Source organism: Protopterus annectens, chromosome 5.part0 (assembly GCF_019279795.1).
Source record: "Protopterus annectens isolate FY-2018-M chromosome 5.part0, PAN1.0, whole genome shotgun sequence".
Taxonomy (NCBI): domain Eukaryota; kingdom Metazoa; phylum Chordata; order Ceratodontiformes; family Protopteridae; genus Protopterus; species Protopterus annectens.
Genome location: NC_056735.1, coordinates 851,569,304 through 851,583,590, shown reverse-complemented (window position 1 = coordinate 851,583,590; position 14,287 = coordinate 851,569,304).

Sequence of the window (14,287 nt, the reverse complement as noted above, 5' to 3'; positions counted from 1 at the left end):
GACAGGGAGTGGGGGGGATAGGGAGTTGCTCCATTTGACAGATTGTATCCGGTTGTTTAGGTAACTGTTAAACCATTGTAGAGTGGGGTCATCAAGGTTGAGTTCTGCTAGACAGGCTAGGAGTTTGTTATGGGAAACTGTATCAAATGCCTTGGATAGGTCTAAGAAGGTGGCAGAGACCAGCTTTCCTTGCTTCCTGTGCAAGTTTATGGTATTGGAAAAGATCATTAGGGCAGTGTTGGTGCTACGTGAAGGTCTGAATCCATGTTGGGTTTTAGTTAGAAGGTTGCTGGTTAGCAGGTGGGTAAGGAGTTGGTGGTGGATACATTTTTCTAGAATTTATGAGAGAGGTGATAGGATTGCAATGGGACAGTAGTTGGAGAGGTCAGTAGATGGACCTCCCTTGTGGAGGGTGATGATATATGAGGTTTTCCATAATGAAGGAATAGTATGCAGGGCGATAGATCCGTTAATAAGTAGGGAGATGAGGTAGGTGATAGCCTTGGATGCAATTTGTAGATATTTAGCTGGAAGACTGTCAGGAGCTAGGGTGGTAGGTTTGAGTTTAGCTAAGAGATTTTGAATGGTAGATGTTGGTACTGGGGTGAGTGTGAAGGGGGTGGAGTTAGTCTGGTAGTTTAAGGGTTGAGGTTGGGTTGTGGGTGATATTGCACTTACCAGGTTCAGTATTGAAGAGGTAAAGTAGTTATTGAAATTAGAGGCTATATGTGAATCAATACCTTTGATATCTGGGGGTGGTGTGATGACTTTTCCAGGCTAGAAGATGTTGTTCACTGCAGCCCAGAATTTATGTGGGTTGTTGTTATGTTTCCTTTGTAGGGAAATATAGCGGTTTATCTTGACCAACCTGACCTGTTGTTTTGCTTTATTTCTGAGCTCAGCAAATCTTTGTCTAGTTTTGGGAGTTTTGTATTTTTGCCAAGTTAACCAAGCTTTGTCTCTAGTCTTGAATAAGATTTTAGTGGCTTTGTTTAACCAGGGAGCAGGGTTACTTTGCAATCTTATTGTTTTCAGTGGGGCTAGTTGGTTTAAAATCCCTAGGAATTTGGCATTAAAGTATTCTACTGCAATATCCAGGGGGGAAGGGTTTTTATAGGAGCCCAGTCACATAATTTTAGGGCTTCTGAAAATTGTACTGGGGAGAAGTGTTTGTGGGAGTGGATTTGTAAGAGAGTGGGGGTGATAGTAGATTTTAGTTTCTTTTCATTTTCAGGATGGAACTGAATAAATATTTTCTTTTTTGTTTCCCTATTAAACACTTGAAAAACATAAAAGTTCTATGGATTGCAGTTCGTTTTCGACTCATTGTCCCAACAACTTTTCCATATATTGACTAGATTCAAACATAAAATAGATTCATAGATTCATTCACAAAAACAATCTTTATTATTATGTATAAAAGCTCTTACCTCTTGTGGTGAAATACCCAGTTGAACCACTATATTATACCTGTTCAGATTTTTCTCTTCTTTACTGCTAATTCTTACTAGACATTTGCTGTTCCTTTATTTAATCTTCTTTTCTTCTCTACTTCATCTTTCTTTTACTTTATCCACATATGATTTTCTTTTTAACATCATTTTGACTTCGTCATGCACTCTTTCCGTTATATCTGCCCTCCAATTCGATCTGCACAATTAAGTTCTGAAATATAACATCCTGCAACCCTCCCGACTGGAGAGTTGTATCAATATATCCACACTGGCTGAAACCTTTGTCTCCCTGTTTTGTATCCCTGAATCCAAAAGACAGAAACAATGTAATTGCACAGTTATCATTTGCACAAGGTATTGTTTTGAGGGGACAGAAGGCCAAGGATGACACAAAAGTAGTGAGGGCTTGTGAGTAAGAAAGACAAGCATGCATAAATGTAGCTAATTATCAAGTGACCAATGAGACAGAATAACCAGCAAGCCTCACGAATGCCTCATGTACCTGTTATGTGTGCATGTCTGTATGGACACTTAATGTAAAATGTATATTTGAGTGACTGCACGAACACAGCCAAGCTCTCCGTAAGCTTAACATCCTGGCATGTAGGACAGGTGTGAGCCATGCATGGTAGAGGTATCAGTTCATTGTTATTGTTCCAGGCTGTGAGAACTTGATCAGCCAGGCATGTCCATGCCCATGGTCAGATGTACTGGTGCTACCTGAATACGAGCAATGTTTGTTGGATGAACTCTCTTCATGACTATGCTCAGGTCCACAATCCCATGTCCTACCTATCACATCTGGGTGTGGACAACTTCAACCACTGACAGAACAGTGGAAGTAGTACCACTAGGGGAGTGGGCTCAGGCATGGTCACATTGGCTAACAGCAGATGATGCTGCTGACCTACAACCACATTAATGCTGTTCCCCTCCCAGCAGATGTTACATCACAGACACTGGCCATTCCATTGTGTCATACATTTGATCCACTGAGTCAGCCACATGGCAGAGGTGGTCATACACATCAGCTTCTGCCACATCTAGAACTCTAAGCATGACCTTAGAGGCCCTAGTGGAATGTGCCTCCATGTTGGCTCTAAACATACATTCATAATGACACACCAGAATCAGGTGGATGGTGAACAACAGGCCTCCTCCAACCACGCATACCAAGCCTCCTGCATGACACCTTGCCCACACTTTGGCATGGACTGTCAACTGGCACTGAAGCCACAGTAACCACACTACCCTAATCAAGTGAGTCACTCTCAACCTAACCTTTCCAGTGGAATGGGTATGCATAGGCATACTGAGTGTGTCTGAAGGAAATACAGGGATGGGTGAGTCACAGATTCAACCTTTGCAACCCCCTACTATGCCTCTGTTTGGCCACCATCATCATCAGAGCCATAGTCCAGCATCAGGTGGTAGGAGTACTAACTTCCACTGTCAGGATCACTTGTGATAATAAGCAACAAACACAGGAAGTGAATTACTACTACACTAAAGATTAAACCAATTTATATGATAATAAAGTAACAGCGGTCACATAATCACAGATGGTACAGCAATACAGATGCACATTACACCCACCTCACACACACACAGATCATTTATATAGCTAAGGAATATCATTAATAAGCAAATATGCATGTAGTTACCATGTGCAGATGTTTCCACACTTCATTGGGAGAATGGTTCTGGAAGAAATGAAGCAAGGAAAGGGCAACAATTAACTGTCACAATTGGAATAACATGGGGGGGACAATGAATTGCATATATGTCCTGTAAAAATAGCTGAAATACATCCACCTGCACTCATGTGTAATGACAACTGTAACATATAACTCTATTAACTTATTAATAGATAGAGAAAAATAAATTTTCCAGGAAGTGTTATTCAAAATTATATATTTCAGTATACAATATGCAAAATTACCTGGAAGCTGATCCTGGGACTCACTTATCCTCCCAGCCACATCAGCACCAGCATCAAGCACACAATGTGCAGTTTCTACTGAGCTGTCTGAACTACTGACAGTGGACAGGAACTTTCATTTGGTGTCAGTGGGGGCTCTGTGGCACGAGCAACCCCCTGTAGCCAGCTGTTTTATGGCAACTGGAGCTGCTGTCCTCCAGGCTGATGAAATCATATCAGTGGTCCGATGATGCACCTGATCATAATTCCTGTTGTGACCTCCCACTGAATTGACATCATTCACTAACTGATTCTAAATCTGCATTCTGGCAGCCATATCCCCCTATCTTCTCTCAAGCAGAAAGGTTCCATGGCGCCTGAAAGCCTGAAGTTTCACATCATTTTCAGAATCACTGAAAAGGGGTTTATGTGAATTTGTAGGTTTGGGTGCCATAATCCTATGTGACATATAAAAGAAAAGGATAAAACACATAAATATCACATAACTAATGTCTTGCTTACATATACATTTGTTAACATTAACTGGAAACACAAACTAAGACTTGCCAGACTAAGGAATACCACTTAAGTAATGTATCATGCTTCCCACTGAAATATCATGATACCTACCCATTTTCAACATAAAAGCACTTGAAACACACTTTTGTTCTTGCAACACACAATGATAGATGGCTCCCACCCCTAAAACAACAAACAGATGAAGATCCATACAAATCGAGGAACACCACAGAATTAATTGGATATTTACTTTCCACACAATTATCAGGAACTGTACACATTTACAACAGGAAAGTCAATTTATAATCAACTGTCACTTCTCACTATGCCCACCACTTCACTGGAGGTGGCCCTGGGCCATCTCATAAGCATAACACCTGTGTCAGTGACACATACATTATATTTTTCTCTGATAGCAAACAATATTGTCAAACCAAACATTTTAAAAATAATACTTGTGATGAAAGTATCTGTCTATCTGCAAAATGTCAAAAATGCCAACAGTGACATATAAGAAGTGCATACAGATAAAAGTTCCATTTCCCCAGATGTATATAAAAAGATTTGTAACATTTTACAAAATCTAGACTGTACTTGAATAATACAAGCATACCTTATCCAAACTGGAAGCCTTTTCTACAAATAAATCATCTTCAAAAGAATACCGAACTTCTGTTTTGTCAAAATACACACGTTTCCTGAACTTCAAGTTCCCTAGCTACACAAAGCTAACAAAAATGTGTTACCTGTAATTTAAAGTAACCAGTCATGTGTCAAGTTTACAATTTTTTGCTGCTATTATTATTATTATTATTATTATTAGTAGTAGTAGTAGTAGTAGCTGTACTAGTAGTTGTAGCAGTAGTAGTAATATTAGTAACAGCAGTAGTAATAGCAATAGTAGTTGTAGTAGTTGTGATAGTAGTAGTAGTAGTAGCAGCAGTAGATGTGACAGTAGTAGTGGTAGTAATAGTAGCAGTAGTAGTAATAGTAGTAGCGGTAGTAGTAGTAATAGTAATAATAGTAGTAGTAGTAGCAGTAGTTCTAATAGTAGCAGTAGTAGTAGTAGCAGTAGTAGAATCAGTGCAGTGCTATTCCTAAACCATCATAGATAAAGCCTGACATTTCAACATAATATAAAGTAATTGTTTTATAGTTCTCACACACTTACTTAGCAAGCTAAGTGTGATATATTTAATGAACACCTATGTATCCTATTTCTTTCAAAAATGTTTCTACAAAAGTTTTTTTTTCTTTTTCATAAGAAGTGTTTAATGGTTGTGATGGCCACTTTTGCAACTATTACTGTGTTAAAAACACTGGGGGGAATCCAGTAAAGCCTACAAAACTTTTTTTGTGTACACATCGCAGCGTAATGCGTACACAAGCACGGACATTTTTAGATTCAATAAGTACCACTTAGCGGTGTGCACACATGCGCAAATGCATAAAATGTCGAGGAATGCAAATTACCTCATAAGTAGGTGAATCTTATACAAATGAGACAGGATGGGTGATACAACAAACAGAAAACCATCCATGTAGACTCCATGTCAGAGTCCGTAGTGTAGGCAGAAGGGGATGTAAAACTACACAAATATGGACATACCATCCCTGACCATGTTATACCACATACAGATATGAGCAATACTAATATTGTGGATGTCAGAAAGTAGCAGGGAATAAGTAAAATTAATAACATTTTTTTTAATAATCTCAGCATGTTTGCACCATATGCCACAGTGTGCAAACATGCTTAATAGAAAAGAAAAAGAAAAAAAAAAAAGAGGAAAAATAAGATGTTATAATATTAGTCAGAAATGTATTATAGGACTAGGGATGGGTCCGTACAGTGGTGCATTGGTGCTGTTGCCCAGGTCATACAGCTATGAACCATATAGTTTCCAGACTGTCTGCACAGATTTGTATGCAAATTAGGTGGATGTCTTGAATAGCAAAAAGAAGTAAATGTGTCCACATATCCACTTCATGTAGGTTCCCAGACTATGCTGATATTTCCACTGGATATGGATGCCAGCAGGGGGAGGGTGTCCTGTTACTTTTAGAATTGTTTAATTCCCAGTGCACACATTTGCATGGCACTCCGCATAGCTGAGCATGTTCACGCGGAAAGACCACCCAGGTCACAGTGATGACGTAGGCAGCATGTCATTAAACCGGATGCATTCAATTATTAATTTAGACTTTTGTATATGCTAAGCTCTGCACCATGTAGCATAGCTTAACCCATTTGTGTGGCACACTTCCCATGTGATAGTGATGATGTAGAGAGCAATGAATGTAAATTAGATATAGTCAAAGAATATTTATTATTTTATATAAGCAATGCTGCATGCTGTGATGTATAGCATCATGTAACGCACGAAAATAGGGCCAATAAATTATGTAAATTACATTTAAGGCAGATGGAATGCATCATGTTTAGCCAATCACAGGTGGTGGACCTACAGTAGACCTGTATAAAGCATGCATACACCTTACATTCTGATTTCCCCCAATACTCTGGATCACTGGAGTACAGACTTGGGACTTTTAACTGAGATAATGCTAGAGTCTGCTGCAGGTCTGCTACATCTGTATGTGCTAGATGCTGAAGTCAATGCTGATGGTGCTGCTGACAATAGGCCTAGGCTGAGAAGAAGAAGAGTAATCAGACCCAGGGTAACCTTCCAGGAGCTATGTGAGCTGGAGATTGTAGAGCACTACAGGGTGGATAGGGACACATTACAAGAACTCTGTGAGCTCTGTTGCTTTCAACCCAGACCCAGAGTCAACAGACGGGAACTCATCCCAGTGGAAACTAAGGTATGTATAGCCCTAAGGATACTATCTACAGGTACTTTTTCAAAGACCAACTGGGGACATGATGGGGGTGTCACAGGCATCTGCATCCAGGATACTGCACCAGTTGCTGGATGCTATGCTCCCACATGCCAGTCAGCACATATCTTTTCCCTTCTCCCCTGAGGTGAGGTCCAGCAATATGCAGCAGTTCCGCCATGTAGTACACTACCTTGAAGTACTGGGTGGCATAGATTGCACTCATGTACATGTTAAGGCACTACATGGTGAACAGGGTAGAATGTACGTTAACTGCAAGGGGTACCACTCCATCAACTGCAAGGTTGCGTGCAATGCCCGGTGGATTATCCTGAATGTGTGTGCTGGCAGCCCTGACAGTTATCATGACTCCCATATCTGACACACATCACAGCTGTACCAGATGTTTGCTAGGTGGGACATCCCATGCGGCCATTTACTGAGGGATGCTGGCTATGCCCTGGAACTGTGGATGATGACATACATCAGACATGCACACACACCCACAAACTAAGAGCATTGTAGAGTGTGTGTTTTGTATTCTGAAGTCATGGTTCCAGTGCCTAAATATCTGGTTGAGCCTTGCAGTACTCTCCAGCCACATGGGTACATATATTCACAGTATGTGCTATGCTACATAATCTGATCCTGCAGAAACAGCTGCAGCAAGATCAGCAAAAGCAAAAGATACGCATTGCCCCACCCGTGCCTAGGTCACCACAGCCACAGTCACATGGGGACACGGAGAAGGAATCCCCTGCTGATGTCCCTGTAGGCACACGTAGGCATGCTTAATATGCCCTGGCTTTGGCTAAGAGACAACACATAGCACAGTCACTGACAACCTACGGATCTAGGGACTAACACCTTACTCCTACTCACATACAGTAATTAAAATTGATGGCAGGCAACCCACACAATCTGTACCTATCCATGTATTGGCTGTGCACTGCTTGCATCAGACAGAATCAGCCCTGAACTACAGTTGTGTCAACTTCTGCATTTGCAAGGTAAGACCATAACTAACACAGTACTTGTAAGGATTATTACAATATGGCATTGTATATATGGATCTGGTACATATATGCAAGTAAATATAGTGGGCTACTTGGACAGAAATAATATCCACATGGGACTACAGATACCCATTCCACTATCATGTTTCTATTACTATTCACTAGGCTTCATGCATGGAATATTCATGCAGATCTGCTGCAACAGATTACTGGTACATCAGTCAAGGGAGATGTTAGACAGTGGGGTTACATGATAGTCAGACTATTGTGTATTCAAGCAGAACATGCAGTGTTGTTCCACCACCCCTATCATAGCAGTGTTCCCTTGTAACTGCTGTAACAGTAACTCATCAGTGGTATATCAGCAGTCCAGCAAGTCTCAGGACAGTAACACAGAAATTGATCATACATTGTATGTCTTAGTTAATGTAGGAATAACAATATACATATTTATACAGGTGATTGTGTGATGAATGACCCTGTTCTGTCAAGCAAAAATGAATGACCCTGCTCTGCCAAATAGTTTGTGTGGCTCAAAGGACTAAGGCAATTAACATGTATGATGGTGTTCATGGTTCGCATCTAAATTTATCCACTTCTTTTGGATGTGAGGTATGTTGTGTTTTACAGACTGCCAATCTGTGTGAGGTGTAGTGTTATTAGCCTCTCTCACATATTAATTATACCAGACAACTTTAGAAAGTCATATCCAATTTGAGTAAAGTGCAATAGTGCAGAAACAGAGACAGATGTAATTTTCTGTAACATACAAAATCCCAGGCAGGAGTACACGTAGGTGTCGGCTGGAGTCAGTTTATAACTAGTGAAAATCCTACTGGGCATGCTCATAGTGTTAGTTAAGCAGAGTGCAATTATGTTGCTCCTCGCTCAGAATGACCTGTTATATATAGATATGTCTATAGATACATATATGTACACAAATCTGTCTGTTACTATCTCTCTCTCCCATAGGTAGTATCTCTCTCTCTCTCTATATATATATATATATATATATATTTATGTATGTATATATATATATCTATATAGATATATTTATATATATATATATATATATATATATATATATATATATATATATATACATACATATATATAGCTATATAACTATACCTATACCCATACCTATAAAAAATGTGTGTGTGTGTGTGTGTGTGTGTGTGTATATATATATATATATATATATATATATATATATATATGGGTCTACTTCATTTGCCCTAACTTTCAATTGACTGACACCCATTTGACTGACCCCATTTGACTGAAATTTCATTTGACTGACACTTCGTTTGACTGACAAGTATTATTGGCAGTCTCCAGAGCACTGTAAGGCAAATAAATGGAATATGTCCCCTTCCCCACTGTAGTGCGACCCTGGAGTTAGAATATATAGTTAGGGGGTATGTGGGGGGCACAGCTCCCCACAATGAGGGGTGTGGTGGGAGAAGCCCTGTACTTAATTTCATATTATATTGTTTAGTTTTGCTTTAATATTGCTTAGCAAAACAAAAGTAAATGGTGGGATTCACCCCCACACACCCCCTAACTATATATTCTAACTCCAGGGTCGCACTACAGTGGGGAAGGGGACATATTCCATTTACTTGCCTTACAGGGCTCTGGAGACTGCTAATAATACTTGTCAATCAAATGAAGTGTCACTCAAATGATATTACAGTCATTTGGTCTCAGTCAAATGGGTGTCAGTCAACTGGAAGTTAGGACAAATGAAATATACCCAGTGACTCATGTACGAACAGTGTTTGGCCTCACTGAGGGGTTCCCAGTGGGAGTGGGTGTACACCAGGGTTCAGCTCTGAGCCCACTGCTGTTCATACTGGTAATGGACTACATCAGCAAACAGGTTGGAGGGGTCAGAGCAACAAAGCTGCTGTATGCAGACGATGTAGCAGTACAGGCAGACTCTGATCTAAAACTTCAGCAAAGGATAGGAGAATGGAATGCAAATCTGAAGGCACATGGGATGAAACTAAGCACAGATAAGACAGTGGTAATGGCAGCAGATTGGAGAAATCAGAAAAAACTGAGAATAGAGATAGATGGGAAGATAGTGGAACAGGTAAACAGCTTCAAGTATCTGGGAGGGGTGGTTGAGGAGAAGGGTAGTCTGAATGAAGAGGTCAAAGGTAGAATCAGAGGGGCTGCAGCCAACTGGCATAGAGTATCAGGTGTAATATATGACAGAAGAATGCCAAAGAAGCTGAAAAGTAAGGTGTACAAGACAGTGGTGCAACCAGTACTACTGTATGGTACAGAAACCTGGGCAGTAAAGGCAGAACAGTTGAAGAAGCTAGAGGTGATCAAAATGAAGTGCCTGAGAAAGGTGGTAGGATGCACACTGCGGGACAGGCGAAGAAATGAGGACATAAGAGCAGAAGCCAAAGTAGCTCCAATTGCAGAAAAGATCAAAGGAAACAGATTACGATGGTATGGGCACATGTGTAGAAAAGCAGAAGACAATCTGGTAAGGGAGATTTGGGACAGACAGGAAGAAGGTAAGAGGAAGCGAGGGCATCCAGCAAAGAGGTGGATGGATTGTGTGAAAGAAGATCTGCGACAGTCAGGCATGAGTGTTGAAGAAGGCAGGAGAGTGGCACTGAATCAAGAGAGTTGGCAACAGTTAATACGATACCCCGACTCCATGTAAATGGGAAAAAGGGGATGATGATGATGATGATGATATACATATATAAAACACATACATTTCTATCTCTCTCCATATATCTACATAACACACACACACACACACACACACACACACACACACACACACACACACACACACACACACACACACCTACATGTATATATACATCCCTGATATATACATAAATATATATTTTTATATGTGTGTGTATGTCTGTATTGTCCTACATATCCTGATAATGGTGACTAAAGCTGGTCTATCACCCATCTATAAAGCATCAAAGGATCTAAAGTAAGGGGTCAACAGTACATAATGCGCTTACCTACAGACCCCTGTGTCTGCTGCATGTCACCACACATACAGCAATAGGTGAACAGGTGGTTTACTGTATAATGTTGTCTACTCACACATTGGCAAGGCACATTATTCTTGCTCAAAGACTTGCCCATCCAAATGCAAACAGCCACATATGGCCAAAATGGCAACTGTAGCCACATAACTAGGATAGAAAATATTATCTGACTGCTAGGCTTCTAGATGCAGATAACATTAAGAAGTAATATTATTCTGCAGGCCACAGATGCTGTTCAACACAAGCCTAGTATATGTACTCCACAAGTAGTTCACCTGCAGTCAGGTATAAAACAGATGTCAGTTGTGGTGTGTGTGATAAGTGCTATGATCTGTAGTGTGTAAAACCCGCTAGGTAGGGGGTTACAACCTCACTCCAGGCCACTTGGTGTGTGTGTGTGTGTCTGGGTGGGTGTGGGTGTTTCTCCCTGCAAAACAATTGAGAATCCCTCATTGACAACAAATTGAAAGAGTACTTTGGCCCTTTAAGTTGATGCCAGCCTCCAAACTCCTGTCTTACACAAGGCCTGCTATTGTCATGCACCTTAAGACTACCAATCATCACTCTAATTTCAGATTTCAGTCGTGGTCTGTGCAATAATTACTGTGATTTATAGTGTGTAAGACTAGATAGGAAGGGGGTCTAATCTCACTTCAGGTCAATTGGTGTGTGTGTATCTCCCTTTAGCATTAATATGATCACACCACTGACTTAAAAACAGGTAGGGTTTTGCAGTATTTTGATTAAAGCAGGTGATGTGAACCTCCAAATGCCTGACCACAGCAAGGTCTGTTGATGTCATCTATCATAAGATTACCTAAAGAGATAATAATAATAGCCTTAAGGTGGGGTGCGTGTGTCACGTACTGTAATCTGTAGTGTGTACCATCAGGTAGGTAAAAGTTCTACTCTATTTGCAGCCAATATGGAGTGTGTGCATGTGTGTTGTGCAGTGTCCTGTAAACATTAATTGGAAGTGGTGCTTTTCCCAATGTAGCTAGGTTTGTGTGTGTGGATGTTAGAGCATTTTACATGAGCATATGGAATCATAGAATCATTGAACTTTACTAGCCTAATGGTCATAGAGCCCTTATAATCCTAGACAAGTTCTTACTCTTATTTGCATGATCAGCACATACTGCCCCTGTCAATGAGGAGCAGAGGCAGAAGCCCTGTGGTGAAATGACAGTCATCCAGCCAATCATACAAATGGCATCTGACGAGGGCCAATGAGGTGCTCTATTTGCCATTAGATAGGAGTCTGTTTCAAAGATTTGTTAAAGTCTGGTAGGCATATCTCTCCCACCAGCATGTATTGGTAATGTCACATACCAGGTTAATTTCCTTACAGTCAGTAATCCATGTACCATGCCACCTACAGATATGCATCATTTCCAATCAAGCAGGGTCAGATATTGCCCAGTATGCAAAGCAGAGATCACCTCTGAGTAGTTTAAATAACATAGGCTACAATGACAGTGATTTCAGATGATCCTCACAGCACAGATACTGAAGATGTGAAGTTCTCTTGTGAGGAACCTTTGCATTGTGTGCAATTAGTGCTTGGAAAGGCACATGACAAAATGGCCATTGCACTCAAATATTGGCATGCTGATGGAAGAGTACATGGCGGTTATGACATCCGTTTTGGGGGACAGTGCCCTCAGTTATGATATGAGCAAGATAACATTGTGGAGACATGGTGATCTAAGGTAAATTTGATGTAAACCTGTGTGACCAGGCCTGTGTGCCCAGGTCTGTTACCTCTGAGTATGCACATCAGGTGTTGCTACTGATGTGCTACTTACCAGGACCATAGGTGTTACCGATGGGAATGGTGCTACATAGATATTTGCATGGTGTTTATGGCCATGAGTATGTCAACAGGCATTTGTTTATCAATACCCTGTTGTAGAATATTGACATAACTCACATATTCTATGACCGCTCACAGTTTGCAGGCATCAGCCAACTTTCTCAGCAACAGAGAGTCACTTTATACTTGTACTTTGGTTAAATGAATTCCAAGCAGTAGAGGACCCAGGACTAAGCCCTGTTGAACACCACTGGTTACAGATCAGCTATTGAAGGTGGATTCCCCTATCTTGAGTATGTGTTCCATCAGTGAGCCACTTAGTGACCCCAGTAATGATATTACTGTTGATGCCTACTTGGGTGATTTTGTCAATGATGCCTGAGTGGGGGATAGTGTCACATGGCTTGACTAAGTCCAGGTTGTTGTATGCACAGATGTCCCCTCATTCAGGTCCTTGGTGACTGCCTCATACATGTCCACCAGGTTTAACAGCCATGATCTTCTTTTCAGAAATCCAAACTATGTAGGGTCATCTGTTTTTAGATTACATATATCTTTGCTGATCAGGTCCATGATGATTTGCCTCATGGGCTTACAGATATGTCTTCTCAGGCTAATAGTTCTATAGTTCTCATGGTTAGTGGATGCACCACTTCTGTACAAAGGGATAACAGTTGCCATTTTCCAGTTAGCTGGGATGCAGCCAATGGTTACACTATGATTGCAAGGAGTTCCCAATAATGTTAATAATCCTTGCTGAATACCATGTAGGACTCAGCATGGGATGTTGTCAGGTCCATTAGATGCTATGCTTCCTCCTTATGGATCCCATTTATGACCAGCTCTGCAGATATATAAGGTGTGGAACAGGTTGTAGGGATGTCATGTGGTACATATGGTGGGGACAGGGGAGTGACGTTGACACATAATGTGTGGGGCAACAGGTTAGCTATGACTACAGGCCCCATTATATGTGGTATTATTTAATACAAGTTCACCAATAATTCGGGCCCCTCCTCTGAGGCTACATGTGTAACTACACAGTGCTTTGTGGTCGCCCTTTGTAGGGGAGGCTAATTTTGTCACATAGTGTTTTTGTAGGACGTCACATCAACACTGCTTGTTGTAGCTGAGGAGAGTGTGCTTCCGTTTTTGGGGGCTCCATCACTTCAGCTGTCACACAAAAATGTCTACCTCTTATTGTCCAGCCTGCTTATGGCAGTTGTCCACCAGGCAGGTTTGCTGTGTCATGAGGAGCTTGTTTTTCTCCTGTCAGGTACAGCTGAATCTATGCAGTTGTACAGGTGCTTGCATAAAGCATTGGTGTAGAGCTCTGCATACTTGCCTGTCCCATATGAAGGGGCAGGTGCAGTCAAGCTATGTAAACTATCCCATAGGATGTTATAATTTGCTTTGTTGAAGTTTATTACTGTATTTGCTGCAAGCGGGTGTAGGTTTGATACTATTAATGAGACTCCTCTGTGGTCAGATCTCACCAGGGAGGACCTCACAGTGGAGGGGCTGCAGTGGTCACCCATATTGGTAAACACCTGATGCACTACATTGGCTTCCCTTGTGGGGATGTCATGTCACTGGTCCAGGGCATTGTAGTTAAGGATGTGGACTAACCTTTGGGCAATTGAGCTTGAACTCTACTAACCAACACAGTTGGTTGGTAC